This window comes from Heterocephalus glaber, unplaced genomic scaffold, assembly GCF_053883595.1.
Source record: "Heterocephalus glaber isolate CG9 unplaced genomic scaffold, H.glaber_assembly_v1.0 deba00001056, whole genome shotgun sequence".
In the NCBI taxonomy this organism is placed as follows: domain Eukaryota; kingdom Metazoa; phylum Chordata; class Mammalia; order Rodentia; family Bathyergidae; genus Heterocephalus; species Heterocephalus glaber.
Window position 1 is genome coordinate 113,050 of NW_028258182.1, and position 21,178 is coordinate 134,227.

Sequence of the window (21,178 nt, forward strand, 5' to 3'; positions counted from 1 at the left end):
ATCTGAGTTGGAGGCTGTTTTCTTTTAGGGCTTGGAATATGTCACTCCAAGCTCTTCTTGCCTTGATGGTTTGTGTTGAGAAGTCTGCTGTGATTCTGATGGGCTTTCCTTTGTATGTGATTTGTTTCTTTTCTCTGACTGCTTGGAGAACTTTGTTCTTCTGTTGTGTTTCTGGAATCTTAACAATTATATGCCTATGTGTAGATTTTTTTTGATCAAGGCTATTTGGAGTCCTATATGCCTCACTTGTCTGTATGTCAAGCTCTTTTCCCTTGCTTGGGAAGTTTTCTCCCATTATTTCTGTGAAGAGATTTTTTATGTCATCTCCACTCTCTCCTGTTTCTTCATTGAGCCCAATCAGTCTTATGTTATTCTTCTTTGCATCATCTAGCAGCTGCCGGATTGATTTCTCATGTTCCCTTATAATTTTGAAGCAATTTTTCTTTTCCTGGTCACTAATTGCAATCTTATCTTCTATATCTGAAATTCTGTCCTCACACTGGCTCCTTCTGCTGTGTAGACTTTCAATGGAGTTTTTCATGTCCTGGAAATCTATTTGCATCTGTTTTATGGATTCCATTTGTTTCTTATGTTGGGATTCCATCATGTTCCTGAGCTCCTCTCTAGATTTATTAATCATGTCTTGCACTAGGGGCACAATTTCTCCTGTTATCTGAGAAATTATTTCTGATTTCATTTTTTCCAGATCCCCTTTTGTTGCCAGTTCAGTGGGTCCAGGTGGTTGAGTATCAGAGGGTTCCATCTCATTTCCCTTTGGGATTGCTGTAGGTGATCTGGAAGTCTGGTTTGGAGACTTATTTACGTGTTTTCTCATTTTGACTGGGGCATGGGGCTGTTAGCGCCTTCACGGATTACCTCCTATGAGCTGGGTGAGGTGGGACAGGGGCCATGAGCAGCAGTAGGGTTGGTGACCCAAAAGCCCTTTCCTGTGGGCTGGGAGCAGCGGCAGGGATGGTGGCCAGGAAACCCCTTCCTCTGGACCAGGAGCAGTGGGATGGTGGCTCAGAAGCCCCTACCTTTGGGCTGGGAGTGGTGGGAGGGATGGTGACCCGGAAGCCCCTTCCTCTGGGCCAGGAGCAGCAGGACAGAAGGTGGCCCAAAAGCCCTTTCCTCTGGGCTAGGAGCAGCGGCAGGGATGGTGCAGAATGTTTTATTAAAATTTTTCATAATAGGCTTCATTGTTCTGTTAATCAAGCTTACCACAAGCACAGCATTTTTACAATGATATTGCTAATTGACCTTTTCCAAACCATGTTGACATTTCAGTTGCTTTTGAACTGCTGCCTCCCCCACCTCTTTTCTCCACAGAATAGGTCATGTTTTATTAACTTCTTTGAAGATTGGTGGGCTTGTTAGGCATTTTGTATCATACTGATTGGTGTGCTTATAAAACACGTAGTGAGGACAGATAGACAGAAGGCTAAAATGGAAGAGAAGGAAACAATTATCTGCCTAGTGCCAAGTATGTAATTGAACGTCTAGATATGCCACAGACTCTGAAAGGTCAAGAAATCATGGCATGAAGTATTTAAGGTAAGGCAGTTGAAAAACCTAAGTGTTTTCATATTTGTTTGTTATGAAAACAGAGTCCAGCAATCAACTGCAGAAAAGTGAAACAGTTGTGAAATATTAGCCTGAACCTTGTTTGAAAGATTAGCCTGAACCACAGCAAAAATGAGAAACAGGAACTGAACTCCATCTATGATGGAAGCGGGCAACATACACAGGCAGACTTCTCAGTGTGGAGTATGACTTTCAGGGGGTCAAGTGAGAAGCAGGGCTGTTCATACTTCAGAACTTTGGGAAGCCTTGAGAATCACAGGAGTGGGTACTTCAGAAGCACAGTGAGGAGGGCCCACAAGGGGCATTTCCTGCAAGTCTCTCTGAAGGGAAGTTAGGCCTCAAGTGCTACCTCACTGTGGGCAGCCGGGCAACTGAACCTTCTCCACGCCCAGGAAAGGGAGGCATATTTTCTGGAGAACTCTGGCCAGAAAGGCTCTGGGACCAGAGGCAGCAGGCACCCTGGAGTGTGGAGTGAGGCAGAAGGTAGAAAACAAGAAGCTGAAGCCCAAGTCCACCTACTGAAGTAAGTTACCTTGGCTTCTCCCTCTTGGCTCCCCACATGACAGCACCAGACCTCTACTTCACAGCTGGGATATTAGGAAGTCTTTCTTTGTAGACAATGAGATCTACACATTTTGATACACCACCAGAAGGCTTCCAAGCCACACCTACACAGACAGCTTTTCTAATGCCTCATTCTTTTTTTTTTTTTGGTACCTGGGATCGAACTTGGGTCCTTGCGTTTGCGAGGCAGGCAGTGGAACCACTGAGCTAAATCCCCGGCCCTAATGCCTCATTCTTAAATATGAAGTTATTTCTAGTGATTACCAGACATTTGAGGGCAATTCAAAATGAAAGATATGCTAAAAGAAGAAAGGAATCAGAGGATAACAATTCAATTCAAATAGCAGGATAAAGTGTGAAATAAATTATGAATTAATGCCCTCTGAGAGACAGGAAGGGGTGTGGCCACACACACACACTATTACAAAAGAGACTTAATGAACAAGAGAATAAATTAATTGAAGATAAAAATATAAAAGCTGTGATTAAAAGTCAAACTACGGGAAAATAAAGTATTTTCTCAGAAAATAGACAGAGATAGAGAATTTGGAAGCAAAACACAAGGAAGTGGAAAATTCAATATTCCAATTAATAGGTAAAAATGAGGAAAATGGAAAAGAGAATGCTATGGGGAAGAAAATACCAAGAAAGTATATAAGAGAATTTCCCCTACCTAAAAGTTTAAGTTTCTAGATGAAAAGAGTCCACTGACAGCTACACCAATGAATGAGAAGACACCCACAGAAGGAAGTCCTCAGGAAACCTCAGAACAGAAAGGACAGAGATGATACCAAGACTTTCTAGAATGTGGTGTGAAATGACGGGAACAGGATCAGGAATCAGCGGCTGACTTCTCAATAGCAACACCATATGGTACAACAGTGTCCCCAGCCCCTGGGCCACCAACCAGTAGTGGTCTGTGGCCAGTTAGGAGCCAAAGGGTACAACAAGGGATGAGCAGCAAGGGATGTCCAGCTTCTGTATGTACAGCTGCCTGAGCTCCACCTCCTCCAGATCAGCTGGGCATCAGGTTCTCATAGGAGCTCAAACCCTGCTGTGAACTGTGACAGTTTAAGCTCTCCTTTGAATCATTTTAAAGTCACTATCCACAAGTCTGTGGAAAAATTGTTTTCCACAAAACTGTCCCTAGAGCTAAAAAGGTTGGGGACTGCTGCACTACGTGACAATGGAGAGATAGGCATGGTGACTCATGCCTGACCTGTATGTCTAGCACTCTGGACTCTGAAGCAGGAAGATTAAAAGTTTGAGTCCAGCTCAGGCAATTTAATGACATAGCAAGACCCTGTCTAAAATTTTTTTTTTAAGGGGTGAAAGTCGGAGCTGGGATGCAACTCATTGTGAAAGCCTTGTGATCAATCCCCAGTACAGCAAAACCAAACCAAACAAAACCAAAATCAAAGAAATGGAGAAATGTCTTCAAAATAGTGAAGGAAAATGACTTCCAACTAGAACGCACACCTAAGCAGGCTATGAATTCAGCATAAGAGAATAAAGATGTTTGCAGCAGACCACTTCTCAAGGAAAAATGTGCACCCTTTTCGGTGCATCCTCTTCTCATGCTGGAGGAACTTTTCCATGAACAGGAAGGAGAGAATCAAGGAAGAAGGAAGCCATTTCACAGAAACTAGCAGAGAGAAGGTGAAGTGGATTCTCAGAAAGATAGCTAAGTGTCAGGCCCCCAGTGTAAGCCCACTGTGTTGGAATGGTCAAAACCCTGTCTCCGAGAAGGGAGATCCATAGAGAAAAATGAAACTGACAGATCGTGACTTTGATTTCACTACAGAAACTGTGAAAAGGACCAAGAACACTTAAGAATAGTATTTAACTAAATAATTAAAAAATAAGACACTGTACCAATTTAGGATATGCAAAAAAATTTGAACAAGTCACTCCCTAAGCTGGTCAGAAATAATATTTGCATAGTTATAATTATATAAGCAGTGAATTTTTTTTAGATGGGGAGGTATTGCTGTTTTGTCCAGGCTGGTCTTGAATTTATGAGTTCAAATAATGCTCCTGCCTCAGCCTCTGTAGTAGCTGGTGTTGTGCCCAGATCACAAAGTCCCCAAAGACCACCAAGGAGCCAATTCCGATGTAAACACACAAGGGTTGTTTATTCAAGCTTGAGCAGGGGCACTCAACCATCACCGACGCAGCGGATCAGGATTGAGAGCCCCGAATTCCAAATCAGCAGGGTTTTTATTGTGGCTACCGCCAGGTTTGGGGATGTTCTATTTAGCAGTTACATGATTGGTTGATATTTAGCAAGCATGGGGGGTTGAGGGGTGGCTACATGTAGAGTTTATGGGAAAAAGGAACAATCAGCACATTGACAGAATGTTCTATAGATAATGGGCCTGGGAGCATCTGTTTTCTGGGCAGACAGAGGATTGAGTTAGGAGCTGTGTCTCTTTTTTTTATCTGTTGTCCCACAGCAAGGACATTTTATCATTATTTTATGGGCACAAAGGAGACTAGGGGAATAGTTGACTTCAGTGAAGTGGAATTTATGTCAAGGCCACTTCACTGTCTTATATTTAAGATGGAGTCAAACTTTAGTTAGGTCTCACACTGGGACTACAGGTGCATGCCACCGCACCCAGCTAATGTAATCCGTGGATGTTTCGTAACAAAATGATTAAGGAAGTTGACAGAAAGAGAAGGTTGTTGTGAGCTAAGGGAGTTAAAACCTTATCTACCATAAGAACTCCATGGATTATGCTTACATTGATAAATAAACTGGTAGCTATTTAAGCATGTTACCTAAAAATATAGAAGAATAAACCAGAAAAAAGCAGAATTGATGTTGCCTATATGAAGCAGGATAGTGAGTTAAAGAAAGGAAGAAGGCTGCTGTTTTAAGGTTTGCATAATCTGACTTTGAAAAGGAGGTGCACGTCACATTGACTGTAAAACAGATTAACTTCCACTCTCTTGCTTCTTTGTCCTTCCCTCTCATCGGAGCTCAATTTGGGCGGCGGTAGCAGCAGCAGCTTGAGCCCCTGGCCTTGCTAAACTCACATTTGTTTCTCAGTGAAATTTCTTTTCTTCTAGAATTTGACTCTTGAAAAGTAAACATTCGAAACATTTTCAGGAAGACTTAGTGGATTATTTTTCCTCCACTACTTCCTCCAACTGAGCAGTCTGATGTAAGCATCAGAACAGGTCTTGGGTATTTCCAATAGTTCAATTCTGTGGAGAAAATATCAGAACTACAATGTTCTCCCCAAGAATAAGTACAATAGAAGGAGATTATTATAGGGAGCAATGCTACATAATTTTAGGGAAAACTCATTTGGTTAGCCTAATTCTCCTGCCTACAGCCCAGTTATGGAATTCCAAGACATAATTCCATTTTGGCCTCCGGTCACAACTGAGACCTCAATGATCCGGTGATGCTGTGATTCTCCAGGACAAGAAACATCCTGGGAGCCGAAAACATCCTGGGAGGAACAAACATCTACTCAGTTCTCGGTGTTCTTGGATTGTTACATCTTATTTAGGCAGGATGTACTGAACTCTCTGCAAGTCATTTGTTACATTTGTTTCTCCGGATGTACTGCAGTAAGCTGGGGGCTTTCATCTTTGCCGCCCAGAGCAGCACTGATCAGACCCAAAGCTCAGCTTCTTAGTCTCATTTTTCTACCTTTCCTTTAATTCGCCCTGTACTGCTGTGGCTCACAGGAGTCTAGGACTTCACTGCAGAGGTTCTAGTAACGTCCCTTTTCCCTGTGCCCTACAGATTATATGTCTTCTGAGCAATTTGGTAAATTGAAGAGTTACCCAAATCTTCACTTAGGATGTGATTTCCATGTCAGATATGTTTCTTTGCTTATAACTGCACCATTCCACAAAGGATTTTAGAAAGAATGAAAAGATGCTTACAACATAACAAAATGAAATTAAATGTGAAATAAACAATGAAATCCCATCAAAGAAAAAATCAGGATAGAAAACTAAGAAGAGCTAAGAGTGAGGTTAGTATGCACAAAATATGTGCAAAGAATTCCTATACATGTGCTAAAATGGGCCACAAGTTTGACCTGAGACTCATGTTAACCACAAAAAGAAGAACTTGACAAGTTATGTGATTCATAAGACCCAAAACATAAAAGTAAATTAGCTGTTATTCCTGTAATGAGACCAGAAGGAAATTTCTCATCCTTCATGAGAGAACTTTATGTATGTGAACAATGTTCTCCCAGCAACTTTATCGTCAATATACTGGTCATTTCCTTGGACTGCTCTTAGATATAGGCCAATGGCATTTGGATAATATAAAAGTCAGCAAACATAGTTTTGGTGGGAGAATGATGCTGAAGGGGTATAACCCAGCCACTTAGCTCCATGATTATCTGATTTAGCCTAAATTGAACTTTTAAAGAATCCAATAGTTCAAAAATTGGATGACTATCTCAAATTCTGTCCAAGGGAGGACACAAAGAGCTAAAAGAAAGGAGAAATGGCCACTTTCTAAAAACATGGGCTTTAGTAGGCAGAATAATGGGTTCCCAAAAAGGTCAGTGTTCTAATTCCCAGAACCTATGAATATGTTAGGTTCCATGGAAAAGAGGAATTAAAGTTGCTAATCAATTGATATTAAAGCAAGAAGAGTATTTTGGGTTATCTGGATGGGCCTTACATCATCACCAGGGCTCTTGAAAGTCAGAAAGAGGCAGAAGGGAGAAGCAGAGTGAGCAGGGATAACAGCAGAACCAGAGCCAGGCAATGTCACTGGCTTTGAAGAGGGAGGAGGGGACCCCAACCAAGAACTATGGCAGCTCCAGCACTGGCAAAGGCAAGGAAGTAGCTTCTAGCCTAGATGCCCCAGAAAGCATCCCAGCCCTGCCAACACCTTGGTCTTAGTCCAGCAAGAATCCTGTTGGAAGTCTAACCCACAGAATTGTAAGAAAATAAATTTGTGTGTTTTAAGACACTACATTTGAGGTTATTGGTAGAAGCATCAATAGGAATTTAATACAAAACTAATGGTGCTAATTTGTAATACTAATCCCAACTCCCCACCCTGGTAGAGATTTCCCCCACAAACTAACCGCTAAAGTGCTTAGGTTATCATTGGCATAACAACTGGTAAGAATGAAACCTAGGTTCTCTGCATCAGTTGATGATTTCTTGGTGGGATCTATCTTTCCCTCAATTCCTTTGATTTCAGCAAAGCTTGGAAAAATATGTAATCCTAGATGAAGTTCACCATTAAATAACATTTGGTGAGGCTTTAATGCTAGATTTAATAACAGCTGGGTCTCTAATATATAAGCCATTCAAAGTCAGCTCTTGTTGAGCTGAGCCTTGCTTCAAGCAAGTTGTTGTGTGCAATGGCTCCTCATTATTATGGGGATTGTTTCTAGGACCCTCGTGGATATAAAAATCTGTGGATGTTCAAGTCCTGCATAAAATGGCATAATATTTGCATAAAATCTATGCACATCTTCCTGCACACTTTAAATCATCTCTAACTTACTTATAGAACCTAATACAATGTGAATGCTATGTATGTAGTGGTTATCCTATATTTTCAATAAATAATGACAAGAAGTCCATACATGTTCAGTACAGACACAGCTTTTTTTAAATCCAAATATCTCTGATCCAAAGTTGCTTAAATCTGCAGGCATGGAACTTGCAGATATGAAGGGATGACTGTATTTAATAAATTCTAAGTTGGTTTGAGGTTGACAGTTTCTTGATCCTAACCTGTGTCAATGGAAGTTTCACATTACTACATCATTACTGTCACCTGGTGGACAGTTACTGTATGAAAGTATCAAGTGTATCCCGTGTTCCAAGCTGTATCCTGACTTCAGAGATGTCAAACTGAAAAGAGGAAAAAAGCACACTTGAGAATTGTTGAAATGGGGCATATTTGCATAAAAGAAAGTTTAGAGACTAAGGATTTCTTTAATATGAACTTTATGGTAGGCCTTTAAATAATGATCCTCACCCTTTAAAATATAATTTGTGTTAGTAAACCCTAGTTTGTACACAGTAGTGGTGGAATAGCACTGTCATAACAAGCCAGGTGACAGCTGTGCCAGAACAGTGCATGTCAGTTGCTTTTCACCTCCTAAGAGAGCACGCTCCTATGTTGGCACATAAAGTTAATTCTGTTATTCTTTTCTTCTGGAAAATGTAGATAACAAATTATTTACAGTGAATAGCTTCTCATTCAAACAAAACAATTAAAAGCAAATTTTAAAAGATAGGCTCACTGGTTTGTGTACCACTGTATTTGAGCTTAGAAAATGCTGAGACAGAATCTATTTGTTTCTGTTTTGAGCATGAACGAGCACAGCGTGGAAGGCCTGGGTCCTTTACTTGCGTGATGCATGACTCCTTGCATGGCTCCTTGAGCCATGGTCTCCCTGCTTGTCAGATTATCCAAACCTCTCTAAGGGGCTCCTGGGCGCAGTCGATGAGGCCATGGATGGCAGTGTGTTGCTGTGAAGAGTGTCATTCAAACCTACTGTGAGAATCACTGAAATAATACTTAAGATTACTTTGGCAAATACCTGTGATGGTTGAAACCCATCTTTCAGTTAATTTTTTTTTATTTTTAAAATAATTTGGGGCATAGTCAAAGGTTGGATCTAAATGTATATAGTGTAAAGAATTTGGCCTGTTTTTAGGTTAAAAATGGTCACAAATTGTTATCCTAAGGGACTTCAACCAGGCCACTGATGAGTACTTTAAAGTCCTGCTCGCTGTGAGATGAAGGACTCTTTGGAGAGCAGACTGCTAGGAAGTTCACCCCCAGTACCCAGGAGCAGCCTCAACTTTCTCCCAGGTGCATGTTTACCTGACAGCTGTGTAGGAACCTCCTGAGCTGGAATAGTATTCCTCTTAGGTCTGTAGATACCCAAACCTCAGAATCCCCAGAAACCTCCAAAACCTTTAAGGGGCTGAGGATGATTACGAGGGAACACTGAACTCAGGTGTGCACAAAGCAGGTGAAGTCAGAGGTGTGTTCAGACTGCTGCATGGGGTTGTCACTTCGGAATGCTTGTCTCCTGTTCTTTTTTATATTCTTTTTTTAGTACCGGGGATTGAACTTGGGTTCTTGCGCTTGCGCAGCAGGTGGCGAAACCACTGAGCTAAATCCCCGGCCCTTTTATTTTCATTTTTGTGGTGCTGAGAATTGCACACAGGATCTTGCACATTCTAGGCAAGTATTCTGACACTTGACTGTATCCCCAGGCCTCTTTTTCCTGTTAATGGACCTGATTTGGAATGATCCTTCCCAGCTCTTGATGAATCTCTGCCAGAAGGATTATAGAAATTGGTATGACTCTTGGAGAAGGAGATGTAGAAAATCTGACTCTCCAGTCCAGTGGCCTGTGAAAAGCTCAATCAATTAAAGGTAAGAAAAAGTGATCTTCAGTAGGAGTAAAGATTATTAAACTTTATTATTTTGTGAATGTGTTAGCCTACTTATAATTTATGGGGCAAAAATTAAAATAGTTTATATATTTATTTTAACTGGAGATGGTATGTGTCTAGGTATGTTGATAACTTTCTTAAAATCTATCTCTAATGAACCTGTTGTGTTTGATTTGCATATGTCAGAATATGCATATAGACATTTAGGGAAAGTTGATTATTGGAATTGGCTGGCAGAGGAAGTGACTGTGGGATTCTTATGCATGGTTTTTGGTTCCTGGGGGTGGGGGGGCTGAGGGACTAAGTCTGATTTGGGTCCAGGTTGGTCACGTGGAGTTTGCCCACAACTCTCCTCCAGGATCTAGAGTCTGGGAAGCTCCTGCTGATACTTTCAGAAAGAGAGAGAAGTGCTGGGGATTTAGCTCAGTGGTTTCACCGCCTGCTGCGCAAGCCCAAGGACCCAAGTTCGATCCCTGGTACAAAAAAAAAAAGAAGAAACAGAGAGAAGTTGTCCTTAGCTGGCTCCTGGGACATAACTGCATGATTCCTGTTTGAAAGTGCTTTTTCATTTGTTTTTGAAAAAATAGAAATGTCACCATTTGCATGATTCAGATCTGAAGGCGCTTCCTTTGCAGTGGAAAGATAAGAGGCTCCTGTCACCTACAAGAGCACAGGAACAGACTTGACTATTGCTGACAGTGACTCATTTTGGGATACAGAACATAGTGGAGTAAATAAGCTTACTGGAGTGAGACTACTGCAGGGAGGGTTGAGCTGTGACACTATCGTCTTGTCTGCTTCTTAGTAAGTACTCAGTAAATGTTTGTGGACTGGAAGGGAGGGTGTGACAAGTGGGGAAGGGGGAAAATAGGGAGGGAGGGGAAAATTAGGGAAATTGGTGGGGTCCAAGCCTTTAGGAAGCAGGGTCATCTGAGCTGGAATAATGTAATCCTGCTACATTATGGAAATAATCCACAAGGATCTTTCTAGAAAGAGGACAATGCATTTTCAAAGTAACTCATTTCTCAGTATTTAGAAAGTTCTAAGCTAGGCATGAGTTGTATCCTAGCCTGACGGTCAGAAATGTCTGTGCATGATGGATGAAGGGGACTGGGTGGCCTCAGGGGTCTACATACAGGAGCAGTGTTGTATGGGGTGGGGCTCTTCTCAGCAAAGGTGTGTGGAAGATGTTGAGCCAGTGAGGCATGGTGAGTGTGTGGGGAATGCCTCTGTTGCTGGCCCCTCATAAAGGAGGGGAGGAAGAGGGAAGAAGGGGGGAGGAAGAGGGAAGAAGGGGAAAGGAAGGGAGCCTATGAAGAAAGGAGAAGGGGAGGGGAGAGGTAGAGTGGGGGAAAGGGAGTACAAACACAGTCAAGACTAGAGGAGCTGTTTGCATGGAGTACCCCTAGTGAGTTAGGGAGAGGAAAGGCTTCCTTATTTTCTCGCTGTCAACTAATCATCAGAAACCAATTCTGCTTAAACAGAAAAGGAAGTAACTAGAAAGCTTCCGGTTCCCAGGAATCCCAGGAGGTCTTGAGGGGGCGGGGGGCCAAGAACAGGGAGATAGGTTGCCCCAGGCCTATAGCCAAAATCTTTGCCAATGAGGACATGGCTGCCACATTTTGTATGCCATCTACTGCTCCCAGAAACTAAATTTGCTGTAGTTACCACTGCAGATTCTGCTCTTCTTTCTGCTTTTGGCTCAGTAGCTCCCATTTCAAATGTCTGGAGCTGGTGCACCTGACTGGTTAACCCTAAGTCACATGCTCACACCCTAGCTGCAAGGGACACAGGAAGAGGGCAGCTAAGGAAGGGGGAGGCCAGCGAAGAGTGCCAGGATTCTTTAATTTCCATAAAGGGAGATGGAAAATTCAAAAGATCTGCCAATGTCCACCATATTCCTGCTCAGAACATAGGGCTCTTCTGAAGGAACACCCCACACTTTTAACAAATTAAGGCATTGTTTTGAGAGCACCAAGGAAGTGATAAATTTATAAATGTAACTAAACAATACTAGTAAAAGTAATATGCCATAAAATGTTTTAATAGTATTTTAAATAATTTTAATAGTATATTTTATAAAAATATAATAATTCATCAAAAATGGCTGACTGAAAAAATTAATATAATACCAAAAGACTTTTTTTTGAGGCAGGGTCTTGCCTATGACGGTGCCTTGAACTCACTGTGTATGTCAGGCTGGCCTGGACCTCATGTTGAGCCTCCTTCAGCCTCCTAAGTGCTGGGGTTACAGGCCTGTGCCACCACACCCGGCACCAAAAGACAAATTGATTGTTGGAATAAACTTCCTGGAACACACTGCTTTGAGATGAATCAACTAGTCAACTATGTCCTTACCTTGATGCACAAAAGGAGAAGAAAGAAGGAGACAGTTTTAAGACCATTGTTTTGTACAAAGAAGAATGGCAGTTTATATCTTCTAGAGTTACAAACCTTGTTTTGAATACAATTATGCATTTGAGGTTTTTAGAATTACAAACTGCATTTTCAGGAACTACATCAAATTTAGAAAGTCAGGTATCTGAGAAAAGGATTTTTTTGCAGACATCCTCACAAGGAAACTTTTTGAGTACTAAATAGGAAAGACTGCATTTCTAAAAATGTACCTCCAAAATTTTTCTAAAAATTTTAAGTTACTGCATTCAGTTTTATTGCTAGCATCAGTAGCTCTTCTGTTCTATTGTCTACTTTTTCAAGCCATAGAATTCCAGTTGCTAGAACTGAGTCCAAAGGTCAGGAATTAAGGAAAACTGTTAAAATAAGGGACCCTGAGGCTAAACTATTCTTTTTCAGATAATGATATTGCCATGGCTTGTATACTGAGTATCCCCCAAAGTCCATATGTAAAGGCATGGTCCCCAGGTGGCAGTCATGGGAGATGCAATGGACCTTTGAGGTTGGACCTAGTGGAAGGTCTGTAGGACATTGCAGAGTTCACCCTCAAAGGAAACTGTGGGACCTTTGACTCTTTCTCTCTCTGCTCCTGTTTGAGATAGGCCCATATTCCACTATACACACTCCTTCCAGGATGTGCTGCATTTGCTGCCCTTACCCAATCTTGGAATTAGAACCTTCAAAAGTGTGAGCTAAATAAATCTTTTCTCTTTATAGGTTCAGTGCTTCAGCCATTTCATTGCAGTCACACAGAGCTGGCTAATATAGATATCCATAACTCCCTTCTCCTGCAGTTGTTCATATACACTAATCTTTTGGGAAATTTTCTGTTCCTCATTCTCATCTATGTACATTGGTACATGGGTAGGGTGGTGGGTTCTAACCAACTGAAACTAATTAACATATCCTCCCACCTTGAGAAAACTTATTCCATCAGCGATGGAAGAGGAGAGGAGAGAGGAGGGAAAGGGGGGATCTAGTGGCCAAGTGCTGAATCAATCTCTCTCTCAATCTCTCTCTGTCTCTCTGCCTCTCTCTCTCTCGCTGTCTCTCTCTGTCTCTCTCTGTCTCTCTCTGTCTCTCTCTGTCTCCGGCACAGGGTGAGGATATGAGACCTAGGAATTGCTGGAGCTTGTGTATGAAGCAACCCTGTGGAAAGCAGAAGAAAAAAGAAATGGAATTCTTAGCTGCTGGATCAGGCTTCATCTAAAGTTGTGGGTACTATGGACTTTTTAATTGTGTGAGCCAATAAGTGTCCTTTATTATTTAAATGAGTTCCATCTCTTGTAACAAAATGATTTCTAATCAATAGACTGGGAAAAACACTTGCAACTAAGTATTCCTAGTACATTAAAAAATTCTTTAGTACAAAGAATATTCCTTACTGTATATATTTCATTAGCATATAAATAAATTTTAGAATTAGTAAGAAAAAGAATAACTCAATAGATAAATGACAAAGAACACAAAGAAGGAAAGGAAATGGCTTACAAGTATATGAAATGTATTCAATCTTATTTATGATTAATTATAAATTGAAATGACCTACCTCTTTTAATAATTGGAATGAGGAAGATAAAAAAGAAACCATGCAGTGTTAGTAAACAATAGGCAAACATGTACTCTGTGTGGAGGCAGAAGATAATAAACTGGAGGTAATTGGCAACATCTATCAAAATTGTTGGTAAACATATCCTGTGACCAGGCAAATTTCACTTCTAGGAATTTACCCTACAGATAAACTCCCATGAGGAAGAAAATATATTGGATTCTACACTGTGTTCCATTGGTTAATTTGGTAATTAAGCTCCTTTTTGTTCTTCTTCAAGTCTGACTATTCCAAGTCCTTACATTTCCATATGCTGATATTAATGTAGTCACACCAACATTCTTTTGGTTGATGTTTGCATACTATCTTGATCACAAAGATAATTTCTTTTCTTAATTTTCCTCATCTTTAACATGGACTTTTGTTACAACCTGTTTCATGTTGCTTTGTGGTTAGTTATGTTGCCCTCTTCCCCTAACTAGATCCCTCAGCTGCAGAGAGGAAGGAGAGGCCAGGAGTCCAGCATCACACAAAGCTTGGCATTTGTGGTAGGTTCTTTCTCTAAAATAAAATGTTGGTTGCAACACTAGATTTCTCAAGGGGAAGCCATGTGAAAGCGGACCGAAGACATAGTGCTATCGCTGGGAAGCATATAGCATCTCATCAAAGCAGACAAGGCAACATTTTCATTCAGCAAAGCATAGGAATGACATTGAGAAGAGTGGCAAATCCTTGGAGCAGGGAGTCAAATCTGTGGTGGTCTCTTCTGTTTCCCCAGGGCCAGCCAGTATCTAGCAAGAGTGTGTCATAAATGTATATTGAAGAATTAAATGACTTTCAGGGGGACATTTCCTGTTTTCAACGTTTAACCTTTTGCAGAAGAGATGCCGAGTAGATCAACTGAGCACACAGAAGGTATTTACAAGGCTTCCCACATGTAACACATCTTCAATGAATGGGAAGAGGGAAGATGGTAGAAATATCTAATCATTTAAGATGCTTTCTAGCCTTATAAAATAACATGAGCAAATTTGTCATTTTGATAACATTTGGATTCTGCCAAATGAGGAACAATTTCTCTGGATTTGTGGGTTTTAAAATGTGAGGCAAAGGAAGCATGCTGTGGTCTACACAGTCTCCAGTAGGTGATTGGATCCAGGACCCCCACAAATGCCCAAATCCTCAGATGCTTGAGGTCCTTAGATAGAAATGACATAATGTTTGTGTGTAACGTACACATATCCTCCCATATACTTTAGGTCATCTCTAGATTATTTATAATACCTAATATAGTGCGAAAGCTATGTAAATAGTTGCTATACTATATTATTTAAGGAATCATGACAAGGGAAAGAGTCTGTATATGTTCAGTACTGATGATGATTTTTGTTTCTAAATATTTTTCAGTCAGTGATTGGTTGAATATGTGGATTTGGATACAGAGGGTCAACTGTACTCTTGTCACTGAGAGGGGAATTTATCAGACAATATGGTTGCAATGGTCTGGTCCCAGTGTAATGATTATACTTCTGATCCTAATTTCAATTCCACAGGGCATAAAATCACCAATAGTAAAGTATACTGCTTCCCATCAGGGATGTGGTAACAATGTAGGTTCCTGTATGCACAGTTAGTGTCACATAGCTCTCACACTGGTGGAAAGGGCTTTTACCATTGGAAGAGGAAAATCCAAACAAGATGGAATAACCCTTTGAAGTTCACTTTAATCGAAGGATATTTACATAATTCACTTTGGATTGTACCTCTTTAAATGGTTGTACTTCCTGTCTATATCCACACCTAAAAAGTGTCAGTCATTTATAGTCCTTTCTCATGTTTTTATTGGCATTTTTATTATAAAACCAAATATAGTAAAAATTTCTAATCAAAAAAGAAATGAAAAGTTACTGCATCACTTTGGATTTTATCAGTACTGTCCACTACAGAGGAGTAGATAAATAGATGGTAAACTTTTGAGGCTCTCATTGAATATGTAAATATGAGAATCTGCCACAGAAAAAAGTTCAAGTATTACAGGGAAAGAATGTCTAACTTATAACGTTTAATTTATTATAGCCAAAGTTTGTCCTGTTTTTTGTTTTGTTGTTGTCCACATTAAAACTATCATATTTATAAACATTTTATTTCTTACACAGCAAATCTTTCAAGAGATATGAATATAGTACTGCCACCTCCTGGAAATATAAATATTCAATGATATAATTTGCAAAATTATATGAACATAATACATGCATGTTTGGCCAGTATTTTTTTTCAGTACCTGGAATCAAACTCAGGGCCTTGCACTTGCCAGGCAGGTGCAGCACCACTGAGCTACATCCTCAGCCCCCCTGGCCAGTATTTTTTAATGAAAGAGCTTAAAGCTTTAATTTTTGGGCTGGATAAAGATAAAAAGGTATGATGATGAAATCTTACTGTTTTCCAAAACTCAGGAGGCTAAATGATGTTTTAAAGACATAGTCAAAGCTAAAAAACTATTAAAATCTTTATAGCTAAGTGGTTAAAACCATACATTACATTTCCCCTAAAAGCATATACATTTATCCAAGTGTTAACAATATTTTCATAAAGATCAAGAATATTAAAAAAAAATTAACTATTTAGTCAGATCTCCAGTGTGTGGCTTCTGTCGCCAGTGACTCTGGCATGTGCTGTGCCATCTCATCAGTAGGCCACTGGGAGAAAAGTGTTCTCGCCAACACTTCAGGATACCTGTGTTAGTTTACCTCTCAGTTGATGAAAGAAGAGATTAATTCTGAACGTGATTACTTTAGTGCAGCCTGGCTTTCCCTGAAGCATTAACAGGTCATGGTGACATGTCCTTTCAATGTCACATGGGACAAAACCCCCAGAGGATTAGCTGGAGAAATGAAATTTGATTCAGTATTTATTAAAGGTCCCAGACTTAGTGAAGTTACATGTTAGTTTGGAGATTTTGCCTGATAAAGGAACAATTTCTCTTCTGTGGAAATGATCCACAGAAGGTTTATGTCCCCTTGGACATTAGCCAGGTTTGTGTATGACCTGGCAATTGTGTCTTCACATTGTCAAAAATTCCCCAACTTTCCAGATGTTCTTGGAGCCAGTTTTCATCTCTTACTGTTATTCTCATTAATGAACATACTGAGTAAAATCTTATCATGTATTTATTTGTACAAGAATGCCATGTCTTGTAACCTTTTGAAAATTAAATTGATCAGTTCCAAAGGTCATGCATTGAAATGTTTGAGGGGATAACCCCCATTTGCCTGCAAATCTTTCCTTGACCTCTAGTTTGCACACGTTGAATAAATTATTCTCTATTAGTGGCAGCAGTGTCTGGGGATTTGCTTTTATGATCTGACTATTCAGTGATCTCTATTGGATGAATAGTGGGAGACTTGTTCTCTGTTGAGTGAGAAATGACAGAGAATCCTGTGTGGTTTTTAATAGAGTTTGCTTTGTTTGGCTCATTTGTTTATACACAATCTCAAATCAATTAAGAACTTATATATTCAGTGGACAGGAACATAACTCTGAATTTTTTGACCTGCGGCTAAATTTGTAGATCTGAAGCTACAAGCTCACTAGGTGTCTTATATCTGTAATTAAGAAAGGTCTTTAGCCCTCTGTATAAGTATGAAATATTTCCTATCTCTAGAAGGTATTAATGAATTAGATTATAATATTGTTTACGTTGAAAGAGCATTGGTATGGTTAGCTTATAGAGATGATCATTCAAATGATTAATAAATAAATGTTTTCCAAATTTAAACCATACAGAATGAACCTCTTGTAATTCAAATTGTGCTAGTCTTTTAAGAAAGATGGTTGTTTTTCTAGAAATCACTATCTCAGAAACATTTTGTGAATCCAAGTTTACATAGTGAAGGTGAGTCTTTGAACAAATTAGCTGATTTAATAGTTTGAACAATGGCTATACACCTTTTCCCTGAGCTTATCACTACAGGGCATGATACAAGCATACATTTAATTTTTTTTTTTTTTGGTACCAGAGATTGAACTTGGGACCTTATGCTTGCGAGGCAGGCGCCAGAACCACTGAGCTAAATCTCCAGCCCCTGATACATTTAATTTTTTAAATTAAAATTTAGGGCTTTTAATCTCAGAAAAACACTAATTTTATTTCTTAAACTTGTTATATCAGTTTGTGATCAAATAAGATAAATATTGCTATGTTAAAGATTACAAAATCTTCAATTTGTATTCAACTAAATTGAATCATGATTTTGAACAAGTTTCTAGTATCATCAGTAATAACTTATAGTTTGTCAGATTTAACTTAATTTCCAAGATCCTTAAATAATTTAAAGCTTAGATTAATAACACAGTAAGTCATAAATGAATAATTATTAGATATTTAGATAATTTCCCAGTAAAATAGACCATTTAAGCAATGACTATTAATCATATTTTTGGGTTTATATACTTTTGGTTCTTATTTTTGCATATTAAACATTAGCTCTATCTTTGGGACACATTAATGAATAAGTGTTCATTTTTACCACTTTAACAAAGTTCAAAAGAGATGTATGGGGCTGTAGGAAGTTCTGTGTTTATTCATGAGCTTTTCTACCCTGCTACAATTCTTTGCACTGACATTTCTCAACTATTTACCTTCTCATTTCTCCATAAAAATGAATTATTAGCTTAGTTAAAAATTATAATTAATGTAGATGATGAAAACTATGTCAGTAGTGGTAGAGAAATTCAACTGTGTGCGTGGTTTTCTTTCCTAAGAAAAAAGACAATGGTTGACCTACAACCATTGACCTACAAGGAAGCGGCATTGTTTCAGAACACAAAAGAGCAGAGGGAAAGATAACCTTGTGTAACAAATTGAGGCTGTGTAACAAGTTGTAGAGGGAAAGAAGAAGGGAATTTTATATCCCTTGATTTATAACATCTCCCTGAAGAGAAGTCAGTTGAATGTCTTATAATTTTGGCAAATTTCTATCAGTTTTGATGGCCCTTGGATACAAGATGACTTAAGGAAAAATAAACTAGCTCACAAAACTTTATTGACAAATTTTACAGTACTACAAAGCTAGAATTCTATTTTTCCCTCTGTTAAAATGATGAATTGGTCTCTGTGCCCTCATGCAGTGGCAGTGAACAAATTATTTTTTACCTTTTGTGTAATCTGTACAGATAGAAATTGCCAAGTCTCAGCATAATTTCGTTGTTTTGTATCAATTTTACTATCCCCTTGATTATGTAAACATTAAATAAAAGCCAAGTTTTCTCATTTGTGAAAGACCTGACTTTCTTATAGTTGTATTGCCTTCTTGTATGTTTATCTAAAAATATTTTACTGTCATTTTGATGAAATAGGTAACCAATTGTTGTTTCTAAGCACCCATAGACTATTGTCCAAATCTTCTCTTATAACCTGATTTTGTCTCCAAGGATCAGATTCTAAATTTAGAAAAGAAATACTGTTTTTTTCCAGGATGGTTTGTGTACTTAACAGCTATCTTTGAGAATTCCCAGAGAGACCTTGGAAGGTTACAAAGATTTGTCATTTCACTGTATAAAAAGAGGGAGGCTGGAAACAAGTAAGTTTGTTTGGTGTTTTCCATATTTCTTAATTAGCTCAGTATTACAGAAAGAATACCATGGGAAAATTTGTCAAACAGGAAAAGATGTTGAGGTTTCCTGAGGTTAAATCTGTATGGGTATAATGCTACTAATATAAACATTTCAGATATTGTACATTTTCTAGAAAGGCTTTGAAGATTTGTTAATACGTTAATGGCTGTAATATGTCCTTATCTCCAAGGGAAATATTGATCAATTTTAATGAAATAGTTATGTAGGGTGCCACAAAGAAGAATTTTATTTCTCCTCTTTTTTGATTTTGTGTTGTATGAAGGTAGTCAATCATTCAGTCTATCATTTCTGCTTTTACTGTATGTCTGTCTAAGATCAGAGCCTCTAGTGTCTGAGCCACATATAAATATGTTCCAGATACTCTTATTGCTGTCTGTAAATAATAGTCTTTTGGAAACATGCTTTCTTGGCTGGTATTTTTTAGGCTGTATGGTAGACTGAGTCAGAATTTCTGGATTCCAAGATTCCAAAGATTCTTTTCAGTTCAAATGTACTTTATGGTAGCTTAGTTCTTGATCTCAGTCAGGAAATAAGACTTAATTATCCAAGAGGACCAAATGAACTGATGAGGAAAAATGTTACTATGTGTTAACTTCCCCAAGCATTGGTGGAGCACACTTCTGGGTATGTGTAGGTGGGTAATGGAGGTGTGACTTTGGATCCTATATCTGGTTCTTTGCCCCTTCCTCTCTGGTGCTGCTACCCTGCCCTTCTTCCTGACCCCAGTGAACTATGCATCTCTGCTCTGCCAAATCCTTCAACCATGATGTTCCTGCCTTGGAGCCTGCCGACCATGCATTCAATTCCCTGAAATCATGAGCTAAATTAAATCTCTCCTTTAAGTTTCAGGTGTTGGGTATTGTAGCCTAACAACAGGAAAGCTGGCTAATACAGAAAATTGGTAGTTAAGAAATGCAGTTGTGGCTGTGATTGTACTTGACTATGTGGTTTAGAAGCCTTCGGAACTGGATTGTAGGAGGAGTTTGGTAAGGTTTGGAGATGCAGGCTAGAGAAGCCTTTAGATGCTGTAAGTAGAGCCTGATGGGGCTCAGAAAATCAGAATACTGATAGGGTGTAGAGGTTAAAGTACAGGCTATGAGCAACCCAGCCCAAGAGAAAGGCCATGTTTTGAGCTTGATTTGGTCCAGTTCTTTTCTATGCCCCTATTCCTCTTTTGTGGGAAAGAAATGTTTACCCTGTGCTATTGTACCTCGGGATTATGTAACTTGTTCTTGATTTTTTTATAGAGACTCACAGCTAAGAGTTTGCCCTGAGTCTCAGAAGAAACTTTGACTCCTACTTTTGAAAAATGCTAGAACTGTTGAGACTTTGAAGCAGGGATTATTACAATTTTGGTTGAACACATGATAGTTGTATCATCTTAGAAGGAATTGTGAACTTGTATTTATTTTGGGATTAAGTATGGTTTAAGGAGATGTGTTTAAGTGTCACACTGACAAGGGTATGTTCTGGGTGGGTCATGGAGGTGTGGCCTTGAGTACTATATCTGGTCCCTTGTTCCTCCTTTTCCTCTTACCTTTCCTGTTTACTACCTTTCTCAGATACTGCTTACCTGCTCTGCCTTCTGGATGCCATAAACTAAGCAGTTTTGTTTTGCCATGCCTTTCTGCCATGATGTTCTTGCATGGAGAACCATGTTCTGAATCCCCTGAAATTGCGTGCTATATTAAACCTCTTCTTTTAAGTTGTGGGTTTTGGGTGCCCCACCAATGAGAAAGCTGATTAATACATTATGGTTATTTGTGTGGAATATTGTATTATTTTTGATGTCTTATTTTTATGGATACATGAAGAAGTACTCTTTCATCTTTCATTTAATAGACTATGCAGAAGTAACAAAATGAAAGATTTTTAAGTGGCATCTGATTTTCATGGATATTCTCAATATTCAGAAACAAGTACCTTTTAGTGAGTCTTTCATGACAAAACTGTTCTTTGCATAGGTATAAGAATTTATCCTTATTTTTCCAAGATCTAATTGGAGCAATGTCA

General features: G+C 39.2%; 1 long non-coding RNA gene across 2 annotated transcripts; it reads left to right on the top strand.

The window, feature by feature from the left end:
* Positions 1-1,948: 1,948 nt before the first annotated feature.
* Positions 1,949-20,957, top strand: LOC147828528 (uncharacterized). Of its 2 annotated transcripts, none has more exons than XR_015450642.1 (4): positions 1,949-2,107; positions 9,385-9,547; positions 10,155-10,371; positions 13,082-20,957. It is a non-coding gene; the product is annotated as an uncharacterized LOC147828528 (long non-coding RNA). The 2 variants fall into 2 exon arrangements; XR_015450641.1 differs by having other exon boundaries at positions 1,950-2,107; positions 10,203-10,371.
* Positions 20,958-21,178: the final 221 nt, after the last annotated feature.